General features: G+C 35.4%; 1 protein-coding gene across 22 annotated transcripts in view; it reads left to right on the top strand.

Annotated features, from left to right (window-relative positions):
- The first annotated feature begins 7,597 nt into the window (after positions 1 to 7,597).
- Positions 7,598 to 25,772, top strand: part of mical3a (microtubule associated monooxygenase, calponin and LIM domain containing 3a) — a 77,132-nt gene continuing 58,957 nt past the window's right edge. For 9 of the 22 annotated variants that reach the window (XM_042744338.1, XM_042744347.1, XM_042744344.1 and 6 more), the window contains exon 1: positions 7,600 to 8,057. The gene's annotated coding sequence lies outside the window, so the exon portion shown is untranslated. Of the gene's footprint in view, positions 8,058 to 25,772 lie in introns of all 22 variants that reach the window. The other 13 variants (XM_042744357.1, XM_042744340.1, XM_042744342.1 and 10 more) reach the window with 6 other exon arrangements.

Genomic DNA, 25,772 nt, shown 5'->3' with positions numbered 1-25,772 from the left:
GGAACAATAAGTTGATGGCCTCATTTACTTCCATTAAATCACATTTCAAGAGCAACTGATTCCATGTACCTGCATACCAAGCACTATTTAATGAAGTTTACCATGTGAACACAAACTTAGGTCGACTTCTGCAGCTTCATTTATTATTGATTATTTTAGTTAGATATTTTTGTATAATGACCACAAAACTGTATAATAGTTCCAAACAACTGTGTATGTTTTCTCACATTTCTCACATTCACATTTTTCCAACATTATAAATAATTTAAACTTTTTTTAAATTTAAATAATTTTTTCTGTTTTCAGCAAGGCATTTAAATTACTTTAACAGCTCTGCTTTCTGAGCGCAGGTCAGTTTTCCTGCCTTTAAAAGTACCACAAATCTGTGGCTGTTTCTTATCATGTAATAGCAGCACTTTAGCTTTATCTACGTGCATGTTTTGGCATTTTGTCCTGTGTAGAATTTTTCTTGTCTTAACTGAAGCAGTGGCAAGAAACGTTTGCCATTATCTTAGAATAAAAAAGGCAACGTTTCTGTGAACTCACTCAGATGGCATAGTAACAGGTCGCTCTATGTACAGCTCTCACTTACTATCATCTGATAAAAGAATAATCACTTATTTATTGTTACAGGCCCTATTTTGCCACAGGTCACAAAGGAACAGATCATGGTATCGGTCACAAAAATTTCACCAGGTACACACGTCATTGTCCTCGTAATTCTTTCAGTTCCCATGCTGCCCGCTGGCTGCACAAACAACGACCAGACCTAAACCTTGCACACTAAACCAGACATGAGACTCTGCACCTCAGTCTATTTTGAGTATGTGGGTTTCATTTCCCAAACTATTTAATCCTTCTTGAATACAGTATGTAGGGTGCCTCTCCATGTCCAGGTTAAAATTTCTTATGTATGTATGTATGTATACACATGCATATTTTTATAATGAATTAATAGTATTATTTATATCATATTTATATAACATCTATTATATATATATATATATATATATATATATATATATATATATATCTATATATATATATATATATATATATATATTTTTTTTTTTTTTTTTTTTTTTTTTTTTTGTAGGATTTTATACATTTCTATCGGTTATTTTCAGAACTGTTAAGATTTACATTGTGAAATTATTTTTATGGTAATAAAGTGCATTAATTCTCATTCCTGTAATGTATTTTATAATTGTCTTTGTCAGAGATTATTTATTTTTCTCATCATTCATTAATGGTTAATTCTTATCATTAAAATTACTATTTAAATTATTATTTCAGTTAATTTGCTGAATCGTTGTAAGTCATTCTATTGTAGTTTATTTATTAAAATTAATTGATATTATATTTTTTATTAAATGTATTAAAATATACTGTAATACAGTTACTTTAATAACAGGCTATTTAAATAACATTTAAATAATTTAAATATTATATAAATAATTTTAATAATACATCATAGGTTTTGATATTATTAGTAATACATTATTATATATTATTAATATATAATATATTATTTTATTATGTTATTAATCATACAATATATTAATATTTATTCATGTTAATAATGTTTATTAAAAAAAACTTTATTAAAGAATAACTATTTAATAACAATTAAAGTGTCTGTTTAACAGTAAGGATAATTGTTTAGTTATTTATATTTTTTATGAAAATAATGTCAAACAATCTAACTGGTCTGACTTTAACCATAATAATTAAAAAAAAAATTATATATATATATGGCCATATTCTTGACAGATTTTGCAAAATTCACCCATATATAATTCAGTCTTCAAACACCAGATATTACACAAAGCTATGCAGCATATGCAGGTTACAGTTTGCTGCTTTTCATATATGTGCTGCCTTCATTTGCACGTCATAAAATATATCTCACAAATCTAGCCCGGTGAATAACGGCACTGCATCTGTCCAGTGTCTGTAGTGATTTAAATAACCTCTCTCAGCAGGAGTGCCTGCTCACGGCCAGCAGGTCAAGCTGCCGAACTTGGGAGGGTGCAGGAATGTCTGGCCGTCTTGTTGTGTGTTATTTCTGTATCCTGGCAGCCTGCTGCTGGTACATTTTGTACACGTAAGGCGTGCTTAACCCCTGCCTTTCCTCAGATCACCACACCCACCTTCTCAAAACTCCCATTGTGTCTTCCCAGGGAGGATTTTCTTTGTAAACCAGTGACATTGTAGGGAGGAGGGGCCACCGCCTGCTTTTGCTTTCCCTCCTGGTCACATGACACATTCCCCTTCCAGTAACCACAGCAACCAGCACTGGTCCAGCCTGTATCTTGCTGTTATGAGAAGAGGAGGAAGAGAGAAAGAAAAACCCCAAATTAAACACACTCTTCCCAGCAGCTGTCAGAGATCACAGTAAGTGCCGTTCACTTGGCTTCTTTGCTTTGACTGCGTACTGCTAAGTGTGCATGCTGGTGAATAAATAAGAGGAATCCTTACTAGCTGCTTTGTTGTGGTGGATGACATCATTACATATGAATTTAAATATGAGATGCTGCAAGTGCTAGCGTGCAATGCTAGTTAAACAGGGATGCAAATATAGATGATTGTCAGAGAAACTATTAGAAAATATTATGGGTGGATCCCTGCGACTGCGTTTTCATAACCTGGGATGAAGTCTCAGTGGGATGCATGCTTCCCATTAGCTTTTTATAACGCCTCCCTGCCAGCACGGTTTCTACGGTTGTGATGGAGGAACTGGGTCTTGTGTGCTCTGTTTAATTAGAAAACCTACTGTGCCAAATACAAGCACGATTCTAGGTCGCCCTGTTCTGCTGTAGAGCATCCATATGTGGAACGTCCTTGTGGTGCTGGAGGAGGATACAATGTTATTATAATGCAGAGAGATCTCGTTATCAATAGACTGGATGAGAATCTGATTATAAAAACATGAAGAATGAAACATAAGATATTAGGATACGGGGTAGGTAAATAATCCAATAAAAACAGAAGGTATATTACAACAAATGTTTGTATGATCAATGCATAATTAAATAATTTTTGCAAATCATTGTAAATCATTTGCGTTTGATGTCACACAAAAAGTAACCATAATATACTGAGAATTAAGAGGTTTTTATGGAACTCTCACTAGAGCTGACAATAAATTCTATAAACACAAACAAGGTTAAAGCATGCAAATTAATTTTTAAATTACTAATAAAAAATGTAAATAGTTTGTGGTTCTGCTATTAAATTTATGTTGATTCATTTCAATAATTTATATTAATTTACTAATACAATGACAAACTACTGGAATAATTTAATACTATTCTTAAATATTTTATATATATATATATTTTTTTTTTAACAATATATCATAATAATAATTAATTTATGAAGGTTAATATTCCTGAAACTTTGTATTAGGAGCACTTATGTGTTTATTTTGTTCTTTATGATGAATCGCTTGTTGTATAAGGCTCTTTGGATAAAAGCGTCTGCTAAATGAATAAACTGTATGTAGTATTATTATATTTTGTTTTATTTTTATAGAATGCAGAAATTTTTGTATACAATAACGGCAAACAAGCTTATTGCACATTTTTTTTTGCTATGACCTGGACATTTTTTTTTCTGGTTCACCCATATATGAAAGATACAAAACAAGGTCAAAGTTTGAACTTGTAAGGTCAAAGGTTTTATATACAGTATATTTGGAGAAGAATGCATATGCATTCTGATGTCAGTCATTTCACATACACCTTGTCATATTTTAATATTTCACCTTCACAACATTGAAAGGAGTCCTAAGATAGTATCAGATGTCAAGTTGTGTCTTGATACTGCTTGTTGTAGACCTAAATGATTTCAAATGCTACTTTATCATAGTAATGTAATGGGGTATGATTGATAACAGTAACCGTAATGTTTGATGTCCTGTTCTATTGACTTTTCATTAGAAGTGTTTGTTTTGTACTCCTCAGTAAATCACATAAAGACATACAGCTCTATATCTGTTGCATCTGTAAATCTTGTAGCAGCTGTTGATCCATCGTTTCATCTTTAAAGACAGCCTTTGTTTTGGACTATGCTGGGCTTCTTTGTTTTACAGGAACGCAGGCATTTCTTTGTGGAATGCAGTATTTAGATTCTCTTTCGTAAATTTTTTTCTTTGTGTAACACCAAACAGGTGTAGACTGTCATCGAGTCATCAGATGAATTATGTGTCTAGTCTGAGAAGCCTAGCCTTTAACTTGCTAATACTTCATTTAGAATTTAAGTTGAAAGCTCTCAAATTATCCCTCTATGAGCAATAATGACCTAATTAGTGCTGACGAAAGTATCACTATTACTAGTACTCATCTTTAGGGTTTGGGATTAGAGCGAACCACTAACCTCATTTATTAATTTTGTAACGTAACTTGTCCCTGCATTGTTTGTGCTGTAGATATGAATGTCTAGGTGTAAACTTGCAAAATGAAATAGACTTATACTGAAGGAGGGTTTAGAGACTTGTTTGTTTTGACTTGGGCCGGTAAGTAAGCAGCACCTCAGAACACCCTATTGTAAACACTTAGCAATGTCCTAAATAAAATCTATTCTAAAACCTGTAGTGTAATGCATTTTAGAGGAGCACCACAGGAATGTGCTAAGGAATTCTAGAGAAAATGCTGCTATCTTTCCAACTGACTTCACTACCAAAGAATGTTCTTTTCACATTAGTTAAGCCGTGAAATCTGGCCGGGATCTGGGAGCATTCACATCAATCTAGAAAAGGAGAAATACTTCAATTTAGTTGGGACAATTTAAATATGATTGTAAATCTATTACTTTGAAGTTAGAAACTGTCAATATGAAAGTTATTTGAAGGTATGCGGCTTCTGATTTGTGAACAGGACTAATATATTATGGAGATGGTAAATGTAATGTATGTACAGCATTTTTTTTTTTTTGAAAGATGTCTCTTATGCTCACAAAGGCTGAATTTATTTGATCAAATACCTGTAATATTCTAAACTATTGTTTCAATTTAACCTAACTGTTTTCTATGTCAATAGATTATCAAATGAATTTATTCCTGTGATAAAAATTGAATTGATGAATTTTCAGCATCATTACTCCAGTACTGTTCTGTGGATGGCAGATTTAGTGTGGCTGTACAGAGGCAGGATAAAGCTGTGGTTGATGTTCTTGCTCAACATAGAGAGACAAACTAAAACCATCTGCACTGGAATCTATGCACTTAAAAAAAGAAAGAAAGAAAGAAATCACAATATGGCACATAACCTTGGGGAGTATAGGTTTGGCTTAGATCAGTATGTTACTGATTTTCATAGCATAGTAACCTGAATCCTATCTTTCAATTAAGACATAATGGCAGATTGAATGTGTAATTTTAAATAGACATATAAAAAAGATACACCCTTCACTTTTAAGGCTATGCAATCACTGGTCAATGTACTTTTTTAAGTGGGTGTTCAGTGAGTGTTGCTGTGTAGAGCTGATAGTATTAGAAGAACTCAGCACTCAAAGAGAGGAACAGTGTTTCCATTTAAAGCTATACAGTCGCATACTCAGAAACACCTCAAACTGTTGTACATCAACAGATAAGTGGATATTTTTATAATGCTATCTTTGTATTTGTCCTTTGAGTCATGTTCAAGAACATTCACCATCCCCTTCCATCATTTCATTAGAGGGCATATACATAAAAGTTTTGTTTTCTGTTTTAGAGAGCTTCTTGCAGAGCAAAATATGTTCGTAGTTCATAACATTTGTTTGCTTCAGTTGCTTCCTGTGAGCTCTGATTTCCCAACAGTCTTTTCTAAAATCATCTGACATTTTTTGGTTCTTTGAAAGAAAAAACAAGTCCTACTGCAGTATGTTTATTTTTTTGTGAGTTCCAGATCTTTGCTTGAGGCCTGTCAACACAATGCATCCAACTTGCTTTAAGTCTGTCAGAAAAATAAATACAACTTTTATAAGATGTCCTTGCCTTTTCTGGGCCTGCATTTGGTTTAGAAAACCATAGAGAATGATCAAGGAACCAAGCCTTTTTCATTTTCCTAGACTGGTTGGATGAAGGGACACTGAATTTTCTCAACCAGCTGGCATTTATAACTCCATAAGACTGGGCAAAATCACAGGTCATAACCGCTGTTAAAACTGCCACAGACGACAGTGACTGTTCCCTGTCCAGACAGAGCATGCTTTGCTGAATAACACATTCTGTTGTTGCAGTACGGCATCTGTTCATATATCAATCACCTGATTTATATAACATTTTATTACTGAGAAAAAGTTTTTTTCTGGACAGATTTATGAAGTGATAAAATGAGATCCAAAATGCCCTCTGTAAAACCTTTAATGTTAGTTTAAACTGCTGCAGTATGAACAGTTGAAAACTTTAAATAAATAATAATATGTTGCTTATTATAAATCAGGGGTGTGAAATGCAATTCCTGGAGGGCCGGAGCCCTGCAGAGTTTAGATTCAACCCTAATTAAACACACCTGATCCAACTAATTAAAGGGTTAGTTCACCCAAAAATCTAAATTATGTCATTAATGACTCACCCTCATGTCGTTCCAAACCTGTAAGACCTCCGTTCATCTTCAGAACACAGTTTAAGATATTTTAGATTTAGTACGAGAGCTTTCTGACCCTCCATTGAAAATGTATGTACGGTATACTGTCCACGTCCAGAAAGGTAATAAAAACATCATCAAAGTAGTCCATTTGACATCAGAGGGGCCGTTTGAATTTGTTGATGTGTTATCTGGTGCGCCCGAGCTTCGTTTGCAGTCTGAGGGAGACGCACACTGTATTCAAGCTATTCTACATTGTTTGTATTTTCGTATTGCTATATTTTTTAAAATGGTGCATAAGTATGCATGTCATGGATGTCCTAATCGCCAAAAACAACCACAGCGACGTAAACGTGCATTACGTCAGCAGCGTCACTGCAGTGCCGTGAACGCGGATTCACAACAGACCCAGAAGAGAAGAAAATACTGAATAAAGTCGTCATTTTTGTACCAAAATGTATTTTCGATGCTTCAACAAATTCTAACTGACCCTCTGATGTCACATGGACTACTTTGATGATGTTTTTATTACCTTTCTGGACGTGGACAGTATACCGTACATACATTTTCAATGGAGGAACAGAAAGCTCTCAGACTAAATCAAAAATATCTTAAACTGTGTTCCGAAGATGAACGGAGGTCTTACAGGTTTGGATCGACATGAGGGTGAGTCATTAATGACATAATTTAGATTTTTGGGTGAACTAACCCTTTAAGTCTTTCAGGCTTCTTTGAAAACTAAATGGTAAATTTTGTGTTGGAGCAGTGTCGGATCAAAACTCTACAGGGTTCCGGTCCTCCAGGAATAGAGTTTAACATCCTTGTAATAAATCATTTAGTATTAATAAATTATGAATAATGAATAATTAGGAACTACTGACACTAAAAAAAGGGAAATAAATAAAGAGAGAACAAACACTAACTAAACAGATTACAGAAATGAGGAGTCCCAAATCATTTTTAAACCTGTGAACGACCTTGCCTGGTGACGTCATTCGAGAAAGCCAATCAGATTAAACTGTGGCAATGTTCCGCCCATTGCTGCCAGGAGTAGGGGAGGGGGGTAAAGCCAAGAAGTGTACTTTCTCAACCGCCGTGCTCTTATAGTAAAATGCAGAGGAATAAATTCAACGTCGACTGAAAGTTATACTTTATTGCCTTGTGGACTATTATCATCTGATACGTGACTGTTTACTCGTGAGAGAAATATTAAGGTTGGATTAGTTCCCTCCCCCTCTGCTGCTCCATAGTGTGGGATCCTCCGTCTCTCTCGCGCCTTTCTGCTGCTGCAGTATGAACGGACACACAGGCGGACCGATTTAGTGCACGCGTATTTCGGTTAAAATGTTTGCGCTGGATTGGTGTTTTGGGAACGACTTCAAGACGGACACGTGGAATAAATAATGTCACTGCTTTAAAATTCGTTCTTGGGAAGTGCACAGGCAAAAGCGTGTCCTGGTTTATTATTGGATCCATGAAATAAAGGTAAGCGCAGACTGCGGTGATTGTTGTTCAGAAACGGCTTCTTTTGCTGACTTGTGGGGTGAAGTCCGACTCATTTCTGCGAACCGGTTCTTTTGAACAATTCGTTTTAAAGAACCGGGTCAAAAACCGATTCATTAATTTTTACGTCATAATACTTTAAAACGTTCCATATATTGTCGTTTAATTAGTTGTTTTCGATTAGGTTTTGTTAATAAGCGTGTATATAATCATGCATCCCAGTTCAGCCATGATTCAGCTCATAATAGCAAAGTAATTTAGAAGAACCTAACCCAAACACATAATAACATTAATATTGAAGAAGCAGTTCACGTATAAGTTAGATAAAAATGCTGTCTTGATTTACTCGCCCTCCTGTCGTTCTCTAAGACAAAAAAAAAAAAAGTACGCTGCATGACAGCCCGAGTCATCATTCACATCCATTGCATATTTTACATACTGTGAAAATTAACGCAGAATTGAGAATATTTTGTGTTAAACAGAATAATCTAAGGCTTGAATCACTAAGATGCGAGTGATTAAAAGGGGGATTTTCATTTCTCTGTGAACTGTTTCTTTAATAAATAATTGGTCAGCTGTTTGTGTACACTGACGTGGAACTATTTCACACAGTGCACATAAATTAAACCGTATAATGCTTGTTAGGGTTACCAGAAATGTACAAAAACAACAAATGCTGGCTTACTGCCTGTGTGCAAAATGTGAAATATGATATTTAGTGAATTATGCATGTGTTTGTTTAGACTGCTGCATTCCATGCAGGATTCCATGCGGGAGAAATATGTGTTGTGTCCTCACTGAACTAACCCGATAGTGAAGGTTATTGCATCATCATCACCTGTGCTTCTCATAATCTCATCATGCTGTGATGTTTGACAGTGACCAATCATGAGATAATGTAAAACTTGACATTGACTGAGACTTCATAATCTGACATCTGTCTTGCTGACCCACATTTCCATATTGGGCCCTTTTCCCATCCCATGAAGAGTGTTTAATTATTTATTTATTTATTTATTTATTTTTTATTGATTTGATGTTGATATATTTAACACTGATGCATGCTGTTTACATGCAGTTAATAAAAAAAGTTAGTTCTTCTGATTGACTGGTATTTCAGTATGGATTGTCTTATGTTAACGTTATAATTTCTTAATATTATTGAGAAGATCATAAAGTAGCAAACACACTGATGGATCCTTTTTTTTTCCATAAACCACCCTTGCGTCACAGTCTGGTCAGTGAAAAACCATAGCAGGAAGACTCTTTTGCTGACTCAGCTCAAACCCAGCTGATTATTTTGGCATCTACACCAGGCTTAGATTAGATTAGATGTTTGACTTTCTAACAGCAGCCATCAGTGGGAGAGAGAGTCTGTTTGTTTTTTTGACCTGGGAGCCAGACATGAAGAGACTGAGCTAGATCTACTCAACTGTGACCACTGACCAGTTAAATTAAAGTTAGGTAACATTTATCAGTAAGAAGACCCAATAGATTGCCTTTATGGAGGTCCAGCATGATTTTTTACACTAGAGTTCTTCTTTGTAGGCTGGCAGATAGTGAAACATCATGCTGTGGGCACTGAGTTGGCCTTAAAAGGAGATGTCTGCAACTTTTGGCTATAGGCCTATTATTTAGGCAGCTGCACTTCAGGGATTTATTACCAACATTTTAGATTTTCAAATTGTGCACTAGCTTTGCCAGAGTTGTAACGGAAATGTCACAAAAGTGGAATTAAAGCGATTTAATTTACTCCTTGTGAATGTAGAGACAGAGTAAGTTCTGTTCATGTCTTCTGTTTGAATGTTATCTATTCATTTGAATTGTCTTAAATTAATTTAAAAAGGGAATTTTTGTGTAGTCTATCAAGATGATTGAGATTTTACTTATCAATTATGAATTATTTATTTTATTATGGCTATCTATCTATCTATCTATCTATCTATCTATCTATCTATCTAAAAAGCAATATAGGTTGACCTTGACATACAGTATTTGTGCTTAATTTTAATTTTTTTTTTTTTTTTGTCCTTAAAGATTTCGATTTGTGAAGTTGTGAATTTGCTATGATTATTCTGGAAAGTAGAATAATGGCTAGACTGATCAGGCATATTTTCTTCCTTGTTAACTTATTTGATCTATATGTGGTATCAGAGATAAGAATTGATATCTAGCTTTGTGCAGTTCTTATCGCTTTTTATGGATGCAAACAGTGTGCGCATGCTTTTTTTTTTTTTTTTAACTCCTCATGTAAAACTGGATCACGTAGCACACGGCCTTGATGTATTGTTATAAATTTTATATGCATGTGGGTGTAAAGGGAAGATGGAAATGGTTGTCTTCAGATTGACGGGGGCTCTTGGACCTCTAATGGAAAGAACCGCCTCTGCAGCTGCTCTGCAGTAGATTATTTCATTAAACTTGTTTTAAATTAGGAAGACTGTATAAGCACTTCCTCTATCTTACTGCCCACTGTTGACTTTTGAACATCGCTGGAATCTAATGAGTCACGTAAGATGCCAGATACATTAGTCCGGTGTGGTTTCCTGTGACTGTTTGAGTTCAGTTTGAAAATGTTTGCCTGCGTACTGCTGGAATCATGGGAAATGGCTGCTTTTTGCTTTATGACCTCTAATGTTTGTGTTATGAGCAAAAACCTTTGAGAACTAGATAATAAAATAATGTAGTTTATAATTCTTAACTTCTTAATCCTCTTCGTTCCACGTGAGACAAAGGCTGCTAGTTCCTAATGAAATGTCCGATTTACGTGAAAAGGATGTTTGTTCAGGAATGAGTAATGTGTGGTTGTGTTTTTAAAAAGACCTCTGAGCCGATGATAATCAATCAGTGTCACCGAAAGCTTTTTTGCTTTTAAGGAATCTGTCGGTTTTTTTAACTTTTTTTTTTTTTTTTTTTTTTTTTTTTTGAAGTTGAAATCCAGACCTGCTCCACATAGCAATTATTCTCAATCAGTGGCTTGAGTTTGGGCTAAACTCTGTCTGTCCAATGTCCAGTCAATGGCAGTAATTGGAAAACCTGTTTGGAAACAATCCTTGTTTTTTTGCTGCTTCTGGTGCAGAATTTAAACACAGCCACTTTAATCTTCACTCTTTTAATCCATGCAAGCATGTCTTCAATGACATCATCCTACTATACTGTACTGTACTGCATTAAGGTCAGACAAAGTGTGTCAGCTGATTCTGTCAACTAGCATGTGATTACTCTCTAAAACCCTTTGAATAAACACTCTTCCTTAATCCGCAGAACTCCCTGAACTGTATAAAATCTAATGAGATCAGAGTGAACATCTGATGCTGTTAGAATAAGTTTAGGAAAGATGATGTAATGTATGCATGTACACAGCACACAGCATATTCCAGACAGGACATTAGCTCTTCTTGCTGTTTATTGACTATACACTGCATTAGGTCTCAAGTGGCTCACAAATGCTAACATTAGATTAAATTTGCTTATTTACCACCTCAGCCTCAAGTTTCACTTGTTCCTTTTCCTTTTATTTCTCTTACTAGCTATCCTAGAAAATTAGCACAATTTTCTCACACTTATGTCTTTCAAAACCCATGTGACATTTACTTTCATGGAACTCAGAAAGTTATAATCTTTGTCCAGCTTGCTCTTTTCTGTGGAATCTTGTTTCCACCATAGAATAAAAAATAAAGCTAACTGCAATTTCAAAATCTCAAAATGTAAAAAAAAAAAAAAAAAGTCAGAATTGCAAGATAAAATGTTGGAATTACCTTTTTCTTTTAATTCCATGGCTATAACAGAAAACCAAATTGCGAGAAACTCTGAAATGTCACAATTCCAAAGAAAAGTCAGAATTGCAAAATGTAAGTGTAAAATGTATTTACATGTATGTTTATATTAATATAATTTATATTATATATTAATATATTTAATAATATATAAAATAACATTTTTCTTAAATATATACATGCATGTGTGTGTATTTTTATGTACATATTACATAAACAGTACACACCTGTAAACAAAAACTTTTATTGATTAATTAATATAACAAATAATTGTTTGACAGCACTAGAATTTATAAATTGAAATTGCAAGATATAAACTAGAGAAAAAAAGTCTGAATTGTGAGAAACTCTCATTCGCCAGAAAAAAATCTGAATAAAGAGATACAATGTATCCCATGGAAGACAAAAGCTTCTATACTTTCCTATTCTGCAAAAACTTCAAGGGCATATTTCTGGTGTTCTGTGGAAGAAAGATCATTAAACAGGGTTTGGAATGACCTTAGTGTGAGAAAACAATATCACAAGTTTCATTTTTGGTTGAACTGACTGTTTTTAAAGTTCCCAGTGACCCTGTTTTGCCCTTATCTTAAAAACAGAGAAGAGGTGAAAAAACGTCCCCGACATTGCCACGACTGATCAGCCAGTCTGTTCCTCAGCATGCCTGCGTGTCTCATTTAGATAAGACGTTACAGTGCCAGGGTGCTGCTACGCTCTGCCCACATTCACTTCTAGCGACTGGCAAAGGATTCTTCCTTCCTCTCTCTGCCGCCTCCTCATCTACACCTCCTAAGGGTCCACACATGCTGTTTATTTGGAAGAATCCAGAGAGACACAATGGTGATTTCCTTCATGACCCAGTAATGTTGGTTTTGGCTACGGGCTTTGCTTTCTTTGCCATTATACTTTTGCTGTGGAACTCTTGCTTGGAGGAGTTTGTTTTGATTTGCTGGATTTGTTGAGTCAGCTTTAATGGAATAATGTCATATACTTTATGTATGTATATTCTTGTTGATTTTGTGCCCAAAACAGTCACACTTTATATCAATATTGGATATGTTTTAAACAGACAGTATAAAAACATGGACGTAGTGTCCGTGACGTCACCTGTAGTTTTCTAAAGAGCGTTTTTGAAGCTCAAAGTGGGCGAAGCGGGCAATCGCCATCTTGGCAGCGCGTCACTCCCAGATAATTGAAAATGGGCAAAAAGGTGGGAGCAGGTTGCTGAAGGCACGCCCACATGGCTCGACGGCAATGTCAGCAGCGGCAATCCACCTGTCACTCAATTATGCAGAAATTTAAGGCTTAATATAATTTAAATTAAAAAAATTCACCCCCCTCACAGTTGTCATGAAGGGCAAAATTAACTATATAGACCAAAATAATTTTTTGTACCAGGCTGTAAACGTTTTTTTCTGCTGTAATTTTGGGGATTTTAACATGGGGAGTCTATTGGAGCCAGCCTCTAGTGGCCTGTCGATGAATTGCAGTTTTAGTCACTTCCTTGTTGGCTTCCCAGAGAGAGAGCGGGAGGTTGCCCCTTGGTTTTAACTGGAACTGTGATGTTCTGAATTGTCTGGCGTTAGAAAGCTGTGGAAATTCAGAGCGAGCCACATTTGTAGCTTAGTTTCATTAAAAGTCTTTTTGGACTGAAGTTTTAATTTCTCTAAATTATAGTTTCAGGTGATTTTTACCAAAAATAATCCCCTTTAAGCTCCCATAATTCTATTTTAATGTTATGCCAGATCTGCAAAACGTTCTATTATATTTAGACTTACTTTTGACATGGCAGTTATCCTAATGAGTATCGTTTAATATGGACTTCAGAAGTATCTTATCTCAAAGGGTGTATTTCTATTTTTTTTATTTATTTTTTTTTGTTGGATTGAACCCTCATCCTTTGGGTGATGGGAAATATTCCTGCTTTAACATCACGTGTGTTATGTGTTTCAGCTTTTTGTTTTCATGAGTGCTTTTGGGGTAGTAGTAGTGAGCCAGGCTTCCTTTTAAGATCAGTTTCCAATATTTTTGCAGTTTTCCTCTCGTTGACTCCACAAAAGAAGCTTTTATTTCACTTGTCACCTGTAGTTTGCGTAATAGCTGTTGGATTGTAATGTAATTCCGTATGTGTCTGTTTTCCTTTTAATGAAAGTCCATTGAAGTGCTTAGCATCTGTCTGAGAGTTTTGGGTTACAGGCCTTCTTAAAGATCATTTTGTATTCTATTCACACTTGGAGTCCACCCTTTTCCTTTGCTCTGTTGGCGCAAGCTCCTGACTTCAGACCAGTTTTGCATTTTTTGTTTCCCACTTACAATGTTTGAAGTTAGGATTTGAACCATGGAGGTCGGTCATCAACCAGTACTTCAGGAGAAATGTATCCTCGCCCCCTTGGCATAATTAAAGGTGGTGAGAGATCACAGATGTTGAAGTAACATGCATGCCGAAGCAGGAAAGGTTTCAGACTGCAGAAGCTTGGTCAAAAAGAAAATTTCTCTGAATTACTCATGAGCTCCTCATTTTTATTGCAGTAATGTTTTCATGTTGTTGCTCTTGTAATAGCCTACATTTAGGCCCAGATGGAGTTTGCTAACTTAATTTGTTTTAATGGGTTATGATTTGTAAAATATTTTTGCAGATAGTGCTGAAGTACTGTCTTATGCATTCTCTCATAGTCAAATGTTTAATGAATTGTAGTCAAATATTGAATAAACCAATATGCAAGAGATGGGAATGTGTAGAATGTCTATGTTTAGATTTGTTCTGCCTAGGGGTGGGCGATAGGAGCTAAAATTCTTATCACAATATCTTACACTGTCCCAAGTGATATCGATGTTACATTGCGATATGAGAAAAAAATATATAGCTAGAAAAAGTGAGGGATTGGACATAGACCTGAAATCATCTATGTTGTTAACATTTGTGCTGTTTAATATTTTTGAGGAAACTATTTTTTCATGATTCACTTAGTTATGAATATTTGAAATTGTTCTTTGTGTCAGAGCACTGGAGTGTCAGAAATAGAACGTGGCATCAGTTTACTGTCATGGATATGTCGTGTCACGTCGCACCGCATCCACAGCAGAGAACAGCACTGGGTTCTATTTGCTTTTGTGAAATCACACCGCTCGCGTCTGGTGCGACGCTTAGAGCAGAACCATGCATCGTTCATTTATATCTCTACATGGCTCCCTGAAGTACAACTCTGATTCTTCAATCGTCCCATCTAGTGGTCTCTTATTGATACAACCACAACTTCTACAGCTGATAACGGAGTGCTCACGCGGGTACTGTAAGTCATGTTGAGGTAATTAAAATGTTAAATTACTATTTTGTGCTCAGTTATTTACTTATCAGTCAACTGGCCTCATAATAAGCGGGAAAATTACGCAGTGTAATCTTAATCACCCTGCAGAGGTTTATTTTGCAAAATAATCTGCTGACTCTATCCCTCAGCCTTGCCGCGCCCCCCAGTTTGGGAACCACTGGAGTAGGCTATTTGTGCTCTGTTAATTTGGTCTGTTACGGTGCTCTATGTGTTTGATAACTAATGCCGTAGTAATTTGCAAAGCATACCAAATTGAATAAGACTTTATAAATGCAAAATTTAAATTCATGAATATATAACGGTATCCACATTATAGTAAAATCCATATCACGGAACATCATAATACCGGTAGTCACTTTCATACCGGTATAGCACCCACCCCTACTTCTGCCTGTGTTTGTTGAAGATGAGCTGTCAGTCCAGTACTACAGTTCCTTCTAATGAACACCTGCTTGAAGTAGTTGATCGAGTAAATGACATTATTCAGTTTTTGGGTGAATGGTTCCTTTAAGTAGTCTAACTTCACCATGTATCATGCATCAGTGATTTGCCCCGTCAGTCTCATATCAGGGTCGCATCAGTTTGGTGGTATGTGTGCGGTCATTGATTAACGCAGGTAAAAGCCAAAGCTTTGACAGGTCTGGGTCAGTCACGACAGTCATGGAGGCTTGTTTACCCTGCGAGTCAGAGTTAACCCCACCCTCAGCGCGTGGGATTAGATCAGCATGCAGTATTCACCGGATTACAGTCTTGTTGTCTTTTTCTGAGACCAGGCAACTGTGCACAGTCACGTACAGTTACTACCGCATCTGTTTACTTTTCTGAAGTGGGAGATGATATGTAAGATGACACGCGGCTGTTTCCTCAGCCGGTTTCAGTCTGAAAGGTGTGTCTGGTGTAATTTACATTTCTAATGAAACCTAACAGAAAGAGTAAACGTGTTTTATTGTGGTCGAATGACATTGGAGTCTTAAACAGAAGTTCTGTTGCTCTCTGCATCATACAAATGTTTTCCATTTGGGTGTTTGGATTTCATGAATGAAATTTAGTAATGAACAACACTGAATCATCATTTTCAAATTTTTACCAGGGCATTAAACATCTTTGCACCTGGCTGAGCATGCCCAAAAACTTCAATTATTAAAGTTTTAGATGATATAATGTAAGATTTTGGATATCATGCTTCTTTCCAAACATTTGGCGTACTAAAATAACTGCTGCTTTCAGCATCTCTAGATGGAGCAGTAGGGATATAATAATCACTGTTTACTTTGCCTTGAAATTTATTGTAGAATTTGTGGTTGTTGGTCAAAACCATCTGGAATTCTAGCAATCCGCACAAGTTTAGCAATGATTGCTGGTTAATTGTAATGTGTGGTGTGTGTCTGTGTGTGTGGCAAAATTTTCATTTTTTTTTTTTCTTTTTCTTTTTAAGTATCTGCAAAATTGTATGGTTGGACCAGAATATAACAATATTTGTTTGGTGGGTTGGCATTCGATTTTCAATTTTGAGATACAAATAATCTTTTTTTTTTTTTTTTTTTTTTTTTTAAGCACCTGGCATCCCCCACGAAACAGTCTTCATTCGAGCTTGAATATAGCTGTTTTTTTTTTTTTTTTTTTTACTATCGGGCCGAACGGTTCTAAGGACTGTCAGGTACGGTGACAGTTGTATTTCCACATGAGCTTGGTATGGCGTGGCACAGTTACAAACAGTTCTCGGCCCGGAATTCTAGGCACGGTTAGACAGCTGTGCTTGACTTCGCCACTCTGTTGCCTGGCTACCAGTTTCTCCAAACAGCCAAGTAAACCGCTAAACTACGTTCAATATAAAAAAAGAAAAAAAAAATGTCTTGAGACGGTTTAGTCTGTGCTTATTGATATTATACCCGTCGTCGCCTTCTGTTTATTTTATTTTTCACGTAGAGAGTTGTCCTTTTTCTGTTATTTATCAGATAAAAAAAGGAGTCCCAAAAACAGAAATATCTGATCTTCATTCATATCGCTGTTTATATTACACTTGCGTTACCCTGGCGCATTTGTATTGCATTCCAAAGAGCTCCGTTATAAGCGCCACAGTGGAAAATGCTGACTTCCCCGGATCGGCACGGAATGGAACAGTTAAGCAAAGAGAACCGTTCGGCCCAGTAATAGAAAAACTGCTTATGAATGGCCCATGAATGAACGTCATGATTCGGTTTATCTGGAAGAGAAGACAAAAATGCAGAAGACCTCAGCTGTGTGGGAGCACTTTTAATTGAGTGAGGAAAAGAAAAAGGCAGTGTGCCAGATATGCGATTTGAAACTGTCCTACCACAACAGCACATCAAGTTTGAAAAATCAAAAGTTCTATAAGTAGTACGCCTATAGTATATTCTTGGTTTAAAAAAAAAACGACCTGCATTTATCTGCCATGTTAATCAGTAAATTTACACATGATAAAAACGTGCACTTAATTTGCTTGGAAAATACTTGCGAATATGGCAGCCATAAAAAAACAAAAACAAATAAACAAACAAAAAAACCTCTCTTAACAGACCTGTGTGTTTTGTATCACTAGTGCAGTTTTCGTTCTCTGAGCATATAAGCCCTGCCCGTGTGAGACACGCCGCTTCAGGCTTGTGCTGTAGTTATTAAAAATTTATTCATTCTGAATGTGTCGCGTGTCCATATTGCACCAAATGAGACACTGCACTCCCTTGGGTCCGCAGTAACACAACCGCCACACATGAAGTTGATTGGATGAACGGTTCTCGATATAATAAAAATGCAGACAGACACACAGAGATTCCTGCCTTTATTAGAGAGAAGAATATGTTCAGCCCCTCCCTCCGAAGCTTCGAATATTCGGTTTTGATTACTATCGAAGCTTCGAAGCTCAAAAAATGGTATTCGGATCAGCCCTACAAAATTGTTTGTATTTGTTCATTATCTTGGTTGGATGCACTCTTTTTTTTATATGGTCGAAAATCGATTCCAATTCCAGAATCGGATACTTAAGGTCAGGAATTGGTTTCTTGTTGTAAAATTAGATTTTTATTCTGCCTGTCGATTCCTGTGTGCACTTTTTCTTCATCTGTGAGGACCTGACCTAGCGATCTGCCAGGACCTTTCTCGCTAATCTCAGTGCTCCGAAGTTTGGGTACACTTGCGATCAGAAGCCATAAAAGCCAAGTATAATATCTGCGATAAGCTACACACGTTGCAAGAGTGGTGTCACCACCAACATGACAAAGCACTTTAATTTAATAGATTGTTAAAGATTGCGAACACGATTCAAACACTGACATGATTCTATTCCTAAATTACAATGATTCGTCTGTTTCATTTCGCCACCTTTGATGTGTGCGATCACAATGCTGTGATCACTTGGTTCATCCGTGCAGCGTACGATCACATCTGGGGATCGATGATCGGTTAATTGTCGATAAGAGATGCAATCGATTAAAGCAATCGTGGTCGATTAACCTGCTCTCAGCCTGGCCTGATTTTGCATGCAGCTCATGCGCAAAACACGTGCGAGCAGCTGTGAGTGACGGTGACGGTACATAAACGCATCAACATTCATTCATAATAAAGCTTTTAATGTGATCTAAACTTTAAAAGTACATTAAAATAGAAACAACACAAAGTTATTCAACATGGAAAGCAATAGAAATGTAGTAACTAAGTCATTTTCCCAGATAATTGTTTCATATCGAGCATTTTGCAGGGCTTCGGGACACAGGACAGAAAGGCTATCAACTTGTTAATTCGTTCCAATGACTTATTAATTTGTGGCAATTGTCCATGTTTTATTAATTTGTTCCTTAAATAACCCATGATTTAACTGAAATAAGGGAACAAATGAATAAATCGAACAAATTCTTAATTCATGAAATCTTTAATTTCCCTTCCCGCATGTTTACCACAGTAAGAGATGCGAAAACAGTGATTAAAAGTGAAAGACAATAAAATAAACCTGCAAAATTAGAGGGTTAGATGGTGAGGATTTAGTAAAAAGAAATGATGCCTAAATATTATTGAATTTGTGGAAATTCGTGACCAATCGGCAAACCAGAACAAAGCCGCATAAATGTAGGCAATGGGCTGGAACGCATCCAAAAGCATGGTCACGATGTAACTTTTTTTTTCAGCTTACCAATTATTTCTTTAAAAAAACAAAGCTTTTATACCAGACTTTTCATAATCATAGCTTATAATTTGTAAATAAATAAATGCTGGATTCAAAACAAGCAATTAGAAGGCGCTCTGACTGACACAGACAATACGTTTTCCCGGAGCATTCAATGATGTCACTAAATGGTTTTATGTATGGACATAACTTCCTGTAGGGCACAGGTTTTCAAGCCCTGGACAAAATGGGATATAGCCTATATAAGTAATAGGCCTAACATAAAAATAACAATTTGTTTTCATAAAAAATTAAAATATCAATCTATCTATCTATCTATCTATCTATCTGACTTAGGATAACTAATTTAAAACAGAAGTGTGGCGGTGCTCCATAAGTTCATGTAAAAAAAAAAAAAAAAAAAAAAAAAGGATGACAACCATTGATCTATATACATTTTACATAATAGTTTAACATTCAAATACATTAAGAAATTTGAAAACATTTGGATTTGTGCTGAATAAGATGTGAGCAATAACCTCCAAATACATCCAAATGCGCTCGCTCGTCCTCGTATGCACGCACGCACGCACTGTCACGATCTAATGCACTGTAAATGCCGGATTTTTAAAAACAAATAGGCCTACCGGAATGCAAAAATTCAAAATCTGACATTTTCCGGAACAGAACCAAGCAGGATCAAATTAAGTACTGGTCATAATACTCCGATTAAAATGTTTGATGTGTGTTTTGCTGCAGCAGCGCCGATGGAAGTGGTTCTCTGACTGCTCAGCACAGCCACGTACACCACAGTTAGGCCTATGTTTGGGATGATTTTATTTTAAATGGCATAATGTCAGTTGAAAACATTGCAATTGTGTTTTAAAATACAACAGCGTGCACCAGGAAACCTTTTAAAGAGGCGTGTTCAGCGGTGTCCGTGCCGGGATAGAAAACATTCAACAAAGTAAAATGATCTCAAACATACAGCGCGCTCTCTTCATTTTATCAAATGATCTTAATCACATCTATACATTTTATAATTCTGCTACTAGCATTTTATTTAGACTTAAACCCCTTTAAATCAAATGAGAAAGGTTTTTTTTTTTTTGAGTGGCTTTTGCACATGCTGTCATACAGGACTGCGTGCCAATGCAATAGACACCATTTTGCAACATTAAGGTTAATGATTAATCAATTAATTGATCGTTAATTTAAACGGCGATCGATAATGGAAATGATAGAAAATTGACATCCCTAATCACATCAGTGCGATTTGAACATTTAAATCTACATTCGCAGAGTGAGTCATTGAATTATTCATTCATAAATTCCAAGTGATTTTGTTTAGTTGTCTAATACTTTTTCTTCAGAATCATGAGAGAACCTCAACTTCTATTGGAAAAACAAAAATTTATCCAGAAACATGCCGCTCTATTTTGCACTCAAACAGCTCATAAAGAGTCCAGTTTTTATGTAGCCTGTTGATTTTTGTTCATGGTATTCAGCAGCAATTAAATGGTTTGGAAAAAGAGACACAATGTTTGATATAATTTTTTTTTTATCGCATTAGAATTGAAACTGGGAATCAAAAAGAATCTGAATCGATAAGCGGAATCGTAATTGATAAAATTCAAACGATGAAAAGTAAGTCTAGGGAATGAAAAGTAAGTCTAGGGAATAAGTGACGCATTTATTGTTGCTTCATGAAAAAGATACTTTGTAATTTCATTATAAAAAAATACTGAAAGTTATCAACTTTTTTTTAATGTGTATGTTGCATCATGCAAATTTGAGAGCAATAGCTGTCCTTAGTCCTAAATAGCACACAACACTCTCATTTCATTTTAATGAAACTTTTGAAAAAGGTTTATTTAAAAGAGGTGAGAACAAATTTGTATTATTCTGGATCTCTACAACCTTAAAATTGCTATTTTTACAGGGCATTCCATAGATACTGTGATTCATTGTGTAGACATGAGATGACTCACAAATAACTGGGTCAAAATGTGCATATATTTGTCTCTAAAATGTCATCACTCTAGACAACAAACTTAGAATTTTTCAGTTAGGTCTCAGGAAAAAGTATCTGTTTTCTTGGCACAGCATTTCTGTGGTGGCATATTTTCATAATGAAGTGTGTGTGTCTGTTTGAGGGACAGTCTGTGTTTGGACTGTGTTTGTGGGCCATGATATTTTAATGATGTTCTTGCTGGTATGGAACATGATAAACTATGGAAAGCTGATTGATGACAGAACTTAAGTCTATGTGCAAGTCTATATACAAACATTTTTGATTCGTTTAAAGTAACAATTCATCCAAACACAAAAATTCTGTCATGTCATTCCAAACCCGGCTGTTATTTTTTTTCTGTTACACATAAAAGCAGAATTTCTTTCTTTTCCATATAATGACCATGACTGTCAAGCTCCAAAATTTCTATTTGTTTCACAGAAAAACTTTATATCATACAGATTATAATTTTTTTATTATCCTTTATTTTTTTTGATAGATTCATTTCTCAATCTCTGTATTGCAGATTTCTTAAATGTTTGATGTCATTGTTTTTATGAAATAATTTTTTCTCTAGTTATTGCATTTTAAAGCTGAGTTCATATTTGTTTTAGTAACATTATGCATTTGTTGTTTACTTGGCCTGACAAACTCAAACTTGTAATTCAAACGGCAGTGCCCAAAGATTCAAAGCGCAGATGATACTCTAAGAATGAATCAAACTATTGTACACAGTCACTGAGGTGTGGGGGATAGTGTTCAGATGGCAATTATGGGCAATATTATTAACACAGGCATTTCTGTAACTCAATTTAGAAGGATTGGCTACTTTTTAAATCAGAAGATTCACAGCTGTTGCCATTCTTTTAAAAGAAGAAAGGAAAAGCAGCAATTTCAGGTGGATAATGGCCCAGTTTGCCTCACCCACATCAGTTTGCTTTGTTTACCTGCCCACATGCGGCTCTGTTGACTTGGCGCCCCTCCTCCTTCATTACAGAGTGTGTGTGTGTGTGTGTGTGTGTGTGTGTGTGTGTAATGATGTCATGCTCCTTTGCTGATGTTTCCATAGCAACAGCACTCCGTCTCACCTGATTGTCTGGAGGGAAAGGCACAGTAGGAGGAGGAGACATCACATTTGCTTGATAGACGGCACAGCTTAATGTTTTATGTGCTGCTAAAGGAAGCTCCCTTTCACTCTCAGGGGAAAATCACAGCCAAACAAAGAATAAAAGGCTTGAAGATAGATTTGCAGATTCTTTCTATGGGATAAATGAATGGGAGATACATTAGGAGTTGTCATCTAGCACAATAAGGTTGTGATTTTATTTCTTCTGTTTCTATCTTGAGATATAAGTTATGTGCTTTATGTCTCACTAGCTGGCTAGTATCTTAAAATAAAATAAAAATTCCCCTATCTGGTGCTATCTGGTGAATTCTTAGGAACTAGCAACAGTGCAGTAAACTTTTAAATTATACACAAGAACTATATAATAAGCTTGTCATTCTTCTACTGAATCTAGATAGAGAAGGTTTATCTAAATTTTTGTCAGTGGTAAAAGTGTACTGCAACATGACTTGTATTTCTGTTCAGATATCAGCAGCCCTAAATTCTAATCAGCAGATATTTGGCCACATTGAAACAATCAGAATTGGCTGATAACTGTGCCTGCTTTGATTAAATGGAGTATCTCACACAAAATGTCTGATAATACAATAATAATAAGTGTACAATAATAAAAATGTATAAAATAAATACATTAATTATAAGCACCTTCTTAATAAACTTTTCTTGAAATTTATTTTTATTTTTTTCAACAAAAGATGCCATTATCTTGAGGGTGTTTCTTTTATATTTATGTATTTATTTTATACATTTATCATTTATACATTTGTTTTTGATGGCACTTTTTTAAGAAGAATTTTAAATGTGATTTCCATGTGAAGTCTTTTTTAATTATTTTATTTTTTATTAATTAATTTTTTTATTATTATTATTATTATTATTATTATTATTATTATTATTATTATTATTATTATTATTATTATTATTATTAAATACAGGTTTTTCCAGATGACTGGAAAAGTCATGGACGTTTAAAAGATGCGTGAGTCCTGTGTGAAACAGTATTAACCCCTAACTAACACACAGAATGGACATGCAACTGTAGTATCATTATAGTATTTCCCTCTCTTATGTAATTTAAGAGTCTCAAGTTATTATTTGTCATCAAAGACAGTCCTCAGAGTATAAAGTCCTTCCTCTACAAGCTAAAAAAAATCTCACGTCTTCCTTCCTCATGTCCATACAGGAAGCATACTGGAAATATATGAGGTCCCCACAGGAAGAAAAGTGTGGAGAGAGCTTCAGTCCATTCAGACATGTAATGTGGTCTATTTTTAGCCCAGAGTGTGACAATCTCTCCATAAAGTAAAAAAAAAAAATTGCATGCTCTGTGTGTGTGTTATAAAGTGTGCTTTGAATTGAAACAGTCTGTTTGAATGCCCTCTTGTGTACACAGTCACAGGCGAGTGAAGGTGGGTTGTATATTTATCTGGTTGGTTATTTATGCAGGTCTTTTTGTTATAAAGTTGAATGGATTTGTGGTTTATTGTTTCCGTATGTCGTCTTGTCTCTGTAATTCTGTTTCTCAGCATGTCTATAATAATTATCTTCTGTTTTTCTCATGTCATACAAAGTTCAGTGCATATTCATAGCAGTTATATCGCTAACACCACATTGCTGAGTGATGAGGGACAAATTGCTGTCTGAAATTTAATATACCTATAGTGACAGCCAGGTCACACCATGGCACAAATGTGAAAAGAGTGAAAAGAGGTGCTGGATATAGACCTGCACTCAATTATAGCAGGCCCTGTTTTGGAAGTGTTCAGTCATGCTGGGAATTCATATTATGTTATGCTGTAGCTTTAACGTGGCTATAGGGCATTGCAGCATTACATAACCTGGCTCTTCAGCTTCCCATGAGTCAATGCTGTGAGGAACAAGCGTTTTAGTGTTGGTTTGTTGCAATGATCAAAGTCTCTATTATCTTGAATAGTTTTCAATAATTCATTTTTATGAATGAATCCAGGTTCTTCACCGAGCTGTACTAGAAGTTAAAGCTTAATATGGCGATAAATATAAATATTTGATGGTAGGGCTCCAGACTCATTCTTCCCACAGGTCGTTCTTTTGCGACTAACTTTCTCAGTTGGTCGCATGAGCACAAAATGCTACAACATGGGATTTATAGTGGTATGGAAACAAAAAACGTTAACATTCAACCTGTTCTTTTTCATTATAATCATAAAGAACAGGTTGAATGTTAACCTTTTTACATTTTAACCCTGTGTTAAAAACAACCCAAGAGCTGGGTAAATATAGGACAAAACCCATCTTGGATTAAATTTACCCAGCAAATTGTTTTTTTTTTTAACCCAGCATCATGGGTTGATTAATCCAGCTAATGGGTTTATTGATTTTTACTATATTACTAGCTTATTTTTTTACTTCATACATTAAATAATGTTTACAGATTAACTTAAATCCTCTAAACTTTTCTTAAATATGCCACACAACCAATGGTTTGCGTGATAACTTCCTTTATTTCCCTTTATTTATCATTTAACAGCATTGTTTATATCGTTTTAATAGGCTATACATATTACCTATATTTAAACTCGTTTAACAAACATTAGAAGAAAAATTCAACATTAAACAGAAGTTATTTACATGTAATCGACCAGTCTCTGTTATTCTGTTACGTCTGACCCAGGATCTGAGTAACACAAAAACTACCCAAACATTGAGTTATGTCTGTCCCAGGAGCTGCAAAACAACCCAAACACTGGATTGTTACATTTGACCCAGGAGCTGGGTAATACAAAAACTACCCAAACACTGAAAAAATAACCCCAAAAAAATGACCCAACAGGCTCAACCCAGCATTTGGGTAAAAATAAAAATAAAAAAATAAAACAGATTTTTTTTTTTTAGTGTAGTAGTATTATTTGTGATCTGAATTTTGTGAACTGGAGTTCCTCTTTTGCTACGTTATAAGTTGCGGGCTTCGGATGCTTTAGCTTCTGAATTTGCGATCTTGTTGTCACGTTTTACAAGAAAAGATAATTTTCTGTTTTGCTTACATCTATACCTTTCACACAACAACAATAAAACCGTAAGATACAATGACAAACAAGCTTACAAAACGTTTATGAACAAAAATTAATAAGATGAGGTGAGGTAAACAGCAAAGATAAAGCAAATGGAAAAAAAAAAGAAACGTAAAATTAACCATTCTGTCGGTGACAGTGTTTGCATGTCTTTTTCTCCACTAGGATACCAACATGTTCACCTTTGGTTTAAGAAGCGGTCTTTTAATTTACTTTAGCATGAAAACCATCCATCGTTTCCTCAATATTTGCGTCACTTTTGTTACTTATACCTTTGCGCTCGTGCTTACGCTGCGA

This window comes from Cyprinus carpio, chromosome B18 (assembly GCF_018340385.1).
Source record: "Cyprinus carpio isolate SPL01 chromosome B18, ASM1834038v1, whole genome shotgun sequence".
NCBI classification, from domain to species: Eukaryota; Metazoa; Chordata; class Actinopteri; order Cypriniformes; family Cyprinidae; genus Cyprinus; species Cyprinus carpio.
This window is presented reverse-complemented; position numbering and strand designations above follow the sequence as displayed.